Genomic DNA, 7,011 nt, shown 5'->3' on the forward strand with positions numbered 1-7,011 from the left:
CTCAGCAGGTACAATTGATATGCAAAGTAAAGAAATAACACCTAGCACTAATCATGCGTATAGTCTCCTAATAAAAATAAAGATAAATGCAAAACCGAAGTAGATAGGAGAGAATCTGTACTAACCAGGACCTGAGTATAAGGACAAACAGTCCAAGTGGTATAGGAATCCTGTATGCATGTCAAACATAGGTATCCAAACAATATGCAGCATATAAATGCAGCAAGCACAAACACAAGCAATAAATGCACCATGCATATGATGCCAATGATGCGTCCTGGTCACCCCTGACGCCAATCGATCATCTCACACACAATAGTGAGGTCGAGTGGGTAGGGTTGTGACAACCGTGCACTCTGTCATCACTACCTGATGAGTGACCGAGTGGACGGGATGCTGTCGGAGTACACCTATCCTCCTACCCCAAATCATAAATGGGGGAGCGCAATGCTCTCATCTCCCGGTACACAATGACGGGGAGGAATCCCTGCCGGATAACACGTTGTGTCACACTACCCATGAGCGGACCAACGGTGCCTAACAGAGTCCCTGCTGCAACACACTCTGCCTGAATCGACCACTAACCCATGAGTGGTGGTATGTGCAGATCCATGTAACTGGCGATGTGCTCAACAATAATGGAGCGGACTATCGCATAGCATGCAATCATGCAAATGGTGCATGACACTAACCACAAAATATCCTGACATAATCCACATGTATATAAAAGTGCATCATAGGTCAACGAATCAAAACAATCCAAAGGTACACAGAAGGTATAAAACCTAGGTCCTGAACATGGTGAAGCATGGTATATCACTACCCCTATAATCATGTATAAATAGGTAAAATATACATGAGATGCAAAACCAATCAATCAATCAAGCATGTACAAAGATTTGGGTAGTGATTAACCGAAACAGATAAGAAACACAATTAATGCAACATGTTAATTTCATTACTAAGCATATCAAAGACAAAAAAGTCAAAAGTACCCGCCTCCAAATAGAATAGTCCAAATCTGACTCCGAGATACTCGTCTCGCGTCAAAGTCCTGTATTAAATTATATAGTTTAGCTAATTTAATTATAAACAAATAGCTAAACTAATTTCTAATCCATCGACCATCTAGGGTTAGTTTCATTAACCCTAATTACACCATTGGATAAATTCTAAACCTTTCCTAGTCTCACATATGTATACGCTATCACAAACAAAACAATTCCTCTACTCCTTACCTCAATTCACAGTCGTGATCGCTGCTGGAGGGGGTTGCTGCTGGAAATCAACAAACCATAGCACACTATTCTTGCTGGACACTTCACTACTCCAAAACAAAAAAGGATCAAGCGGTCACAACACAAGGATCAAGTACCTGATTCACTAATTAGGGCAACTCCCTTACCTCTAAGATCACGAACCTGCTGTAAAGAAGAGAGTGGCACCGGCAGAGAGAATCTGGAGCATAACATGGCTGAAGTAGATCCAACAGTGGAATTAGGGCACGGAAGGGGACACCAATGCTTGGGTTGCTGCTCCAAATCGAAGACCAACGCAAGCTTCTGGATTTCCGGCGATCTAGGGCACAGCCGAATCAGCCGGTGGCAGTGGCTAGTGGCAACTTCAAATGATCGGTCACGGAGGTTGGCGATGCTCTACCAGAAGAGAGGAAGAGATGGGTAAGCCGAAACTTGGCCGGCGTCGGCTACGGTGGCGACCGGTGCCTTCGCTCGGCGAGGAGGAAGAATCGAGAGGGCTCGGCCGGCGGTGGCTCGCGGGATCGCCCTGCGAGGGGCGGCTGTCGGCAGGGGAGAGTGGAGTGAAGACCTTGCACACACGGCAGAGAAGGTGGCTTGGACTCGCAGTGGCCGACCGTCGCCGACGCTTGGGAAAGAGGAGGGGGTCTCGGCGAAGAGGAGGAGGCGACCGGTGAAGAAAGGAAATCGCGGGTCAACCGGGGCTAGAGCTCAGTGTTGATTGTGATCAGAGGTCAACGCGGCAGAGAAGAAATCCAATGAGAGGAGAAGAAGAAACCGCCCGGCGCCGGTTAGGGCACGGGGAAGGAGTCGGCGAAGTCTCGGCACGCGGGGGAGGAGGCGGAGAAAACAAATAAAAGAAAAGGAAAAGAAAATAGGAAAAGAAAAAAAATAAAAACTTTTCCTCGCTTATATGGGTAACCTAAACAGGCTTTTCCCGGGGCCCACTTTTATCCCCGACAACTCGTCCATACGAGCTCCGAAAAATTTCCGAAAAATTTCTAAAAAATTCCAAAAATTCCTTTATCTTTATTTGCTATTTTTTTCCGGTATTTTACATATCATGTGTGATACGTGTTGCAGTCTCTTGTGGTACTTCATCTTGTACTGTTGGTACTAAAGTAGACGTTCCCTCTCTTAGTTCTTCTAAAACAACCTTACTACTGGGCTTGTGATCTATTATATAGTCTTCTTCTAAAAACTGGGCATTGGTGCTAATAATGACCTTCTGGTCTTTATGACTATAAAATAAACCTCCTTTCGTTCCTTTGGGATATACCACAAACACGCGAACTTCTGTACGAGATTCTAACTTATCAGCATCTAGTTTCAGCACATGTGCTGGACTACCCCAAATCCGAATATGTCTTAGACTGGGTTTTTGCCCATTCGACAATTCTGTGGGAGTAGAAGAAACTGATTTAGAAGGTACTAAGTTCAGAACGTATATTGCTGTTTCCAGAGCATATCCCCAAAACAAATTTGGTAATTCTGAATAACTCATCATAGATCTAACTATCTCCATAAGAGTCTTATTCCTTCGTTCTGCTACACCATTCTGTTGGGGTGTACCAGGTGCAGACAATTGGGATTGAATCCCGGCCTCTGATAAGTAATTCCTAAACTCTCCTAAGAGGTATTCGCCACCACGATCAGACCGTAGTGTCTTGATACTTTTACCTAGTCATTTCTCCATATCAGCCTTGTATTCTTTGAACTTATCAAAGCACTCGGACTTGCGGCGCATTAGGTAAATGTATCCGTATCTTAAATAATCGTCTATAAAAGAGATAAAATATTCAAAACCACCTCTTGCCTGGACAGACATAGGACCACACAAATCATAATGAACCAATTCTAACACTTCTTTGGCTCTATACCCCTTGTCCTTGAATGGCCTCTTGGCCATTTTACCTTCCAAGCAAGATTCACAAGTTGAAAAATTTTCCAACTCTAATGAACTCAAAAGTCCATCGGCTATAAGCCTCTGAATCCTACTTAAGTTAATATGACCAAGTCTTAGGTGCCAAAGATATGCTTGGTTCATTTCCGAAGGTTCTTTTATCTTATTAGAGTTAGAAGATGAGTTATAAATTTCCATGTTTTGCTTTGTGGAAGAAATTGGATTTAAAGTATACAAATTGCCAACTAATGCACCAGAACATATAATCACTTTATTTCTTTTAATAACTATATCGTTACTGAAAGAAACTGAATATCCATCTAAAAACAGTTTAGAAATTGAAATTAAATTCTTTCTAAAACTGGGTACATAAAGACAATTTCTTAAAACCAAATTTCTATTTCTACTAAAAGATAAGTAGACGTCTCCCACTGCAACAGCCGCCACCTTAATAGCATTGCCCATGTAGACGGTAATCTCTCCTTCAGTTAGTCGTCGGGTTTCCTGGAACCCCTGCAGGGAATTGCAGACATGATCAGTGGCTCCCGTATCTACACACCAAGTGTTGGTAGATAACACCGCTAAACATGTTTCAACTACTAGAGCATGAGATATACCTTTATTGTTCTGATTCCTACGAGGACAGCCCGCCTTCCAATGTCCTGACTGCTTGCAGATGAAGCACTTGCCTTTCGGCTTCTTCATTCCAGCTTTTTGTCCTCGAGGTTTATTCACCCTCTTTGCTGAAAAGACTTGTTTCTTCTTCTTCTTACCTTTCGGTTTAGAAGTAGAACCATTTTCAGCATAGTGAATCTGAGAACTTTGATGAAATATACCTTCTGTTGCCTGTAGTTCTATCAGAATAAATCCTCTTATTCATATTATAGTTCAAGCGGAACTGCTCAAAACTTCTAGGTAGCGTTTGAAGGATCATATCGATCTGGGTTTCCCCATCAATTTCTCCTCCAAGGATCTGTATCTCGTTCAGATAAGCCATCATCTTTAGGATATGATCCCTCACAGAAGTACCCTCTTGCATGGTGGCTGTCATTATCTTTCTCATGGCTTCTTGCCTAGAAGCCCTATCATGATGACCAAAGAGTTCTTTGAGATTGTTCATAATATCATAAGCTGTTGGTAAATCTTGATGGTGATGTTGCAATACATTTGACATTGAAGCCAAAATGTAACACCGCGCCATCTCATCTGCTTTTACCCATTTTCTATGATATTCAATCTCCTCTTGGGTAGATTCACCAGTAGGTGCTTCAGGGCAAGGCTCAGTCAGTACAAATTTATAGCTTTCAGCAGTAAGAACAATGTCCAGGTTCCTTTTCCAATCTATGTAATTAGGTCCAGTAAGTCTATTCTGTTGAAGTATGATGGACAGTGGGTTGAAAGTCATCCTAAGAATCACAAATAACTTTTGGTCAGAACTCTAAATTTAGAATAATATTGATTCCTCAAACAATACTATTTTAAATTAACCAACACCTCAAAACACCATGAATTTTGTATGCCACGATAGTGTGGACGTATACAAATTCAATATTTGTAAAAGGAGGGTTTTAACCCATTAATTTTATTATCTTGTCAACCTAACTTTTTGACAAATAAAATTAATAGTTGGTGTCTTTTGGTTACACAAATAATAGCAGTGACTCCGATGGGGAGGATACTATTAGATGTGTCTAAGTGTATACCATTACTTGACACTAAGTTCATTAATAAGATTATGCCCCTTCCGATGGGGAAGATCACACGCTCTTAATTAACTTCCTATAGTCATCCAAAATGGAAGTCTGTTCTAGTGATCCACAAACAAGCTCATCCGATATGGAGGAAGGCACTCAGAGCCAACGCGCAAACTTGTTTGCATCACTTACAAACCAGTAATGGAGACCATGGGATTTACTTAAAAATCCCTCTCCCACTTAGTTATTTATAAATGAGGAATTTTAACTATGCTAGCCTACTAAACATGTATACTAACATGCACACACAGCACAATATAAAAGCAATAAATAGAAAATCTAATTTTCAACTATTATGACTTTTATCTATAGTTGTCCTCCGTGTGTTGTCATCCCAAGCTGCTGCCATATTTGGCCACCGCCACCGGGTCTAGCTGTCGCATCCATCTTGCTCCTAGTTCCGCTGCGCCTCTGGTCCTTAGAAAGTTCCACGCTTTGCAAGATTCGATCCGCGACATAAATAGAATTTTACATTTTGATCCTATATTCCATAAAAGGAATGTACATGTATCTAGATCAAAAATAAAATCCTAATAAATCTAAATACAGCTCCTGCTGTATTTTAATACAATCATGCACACACATATAAATGCCCTTGACATGTCCAAGGGTCCAATCACACACATAATAATTAAAAGCCATAATAGTTGGATCCTGCATCCACAAAGTTAGCACATCCTACTATTAACCTGCCTAAATTATGTATGACATGTGCATAATTAACCTAATACCAAATACACAGAGGCAAAACCCTAGCTCTGATACCAATTGTTGGTTGCTACTCGGAAACCTAGAGGTTCCACTGTACAAAAATTTTGTACAAAGGTCTGAACCTTTTCCTAGCTACCATGTGTTCTTTTAAATTAAATTTTGGATCGTCTACGGAACTTAACACGTTTGATCCAAAACTTAATTTATTTGTTCTTTTAGGTTTAGACTTGGATCTCTTGCGGAACTTAACACGTTCGACCCAAATCACCTTAAGTTATTAATTCTGTTAAATATTAATTTCCATAATTGGTTCCCAGTACTGACGTGGCGAGGCACATGGCCTTCTTGGATATGGGAGCAACCACCACCGACTAGACAAAACCTTTTATGGAAAGCTAATATTTAATTTCTTAAAATAACTTTAGGTTAACCGAAAGGAACAATCAAATCACAAGGAAAAATAATACAAAAGAACACAACATCGAAAAACATATTCGAAATACTAGAATCGTAAGCCTCTTGTATTTGGTATTATTTCCATAAATAACTAGTATGATGCGGAAAGAGAAAAATTACTAGTTATACCTTCTAGAAAGACCTCTTGATCTTCTACCGTATTCCTCTTCTAACCTCGGATGTTGTGTGGGCAACGATCTTCCGAGATGAGAAACCACCAACGAACCTTCTTCTCCTCCTAGCTAGGTTCGGCCAACACAAAGAAAGCTTCACCAAGGATGAAGAAAAAATCACCAACCAAGCTCCAAGGGATGCAAGCTTTCTCTCCTTCTTCTTCTTCTTCTCCAAGTAGTATCCGGCCACCACAAGAGCTCCAAGGGAAGAGAGAGGTTCGGCCACCACAAAGAAGAAGAGGAAAAGAGAGGATGGCCGGCCACACCAAGGAATAAGAGAAGGAGAGAAATAATAGAGGTTGTCCCTCATGAAGGCACCCCCACCCCTTCTTTTATATTCCTTGGCTTTGGCAAATAAGGAAACTTACTTATAATAAAATTTCCTTAACTTTCCTTGACAATAATTAATTAAGAAAAATTAAATAAAATTTCTTAATCAATTAATCATGGCCGGCCACATCATAGAGAGAAAATTAGGAGAGTTTCAATCAACAAATTAAAACTTCCTAATTTGTTTCCGGAAATTTTAAAAAATAAAATTTCTCTTCAAAATCCCTTCATGGTTGATAAAAAGAAATTTCCATAATTTTAATTTTTCAACATGTGAATAATTTTCAAAGAGAAAATAAAATATCTCTCCAATCTACAAATAAGGAAAGAGATCTAATCTCTTTCTTTAATCTTTTGTAGATCCTTTTTAAAAGAGATATTTTAATTTTAATTTTAATTCTCTTTAATAAATTATATCTTCCACATAA

Source organism: Zingiber officinale, chromosome 8A (assembly GCF_018446385.1).
Source record: "Zingiber officinale cultivar Zhangliang chromosome 8A, Zo_v1.1, whole genome shotgun sequence".
NCBI lineage: Eukaryota > Viridiplantae > Streptophyta > Magnoliopsida > Zingiberales > Zingiberaceae > Zingiber > Zingiber officinale.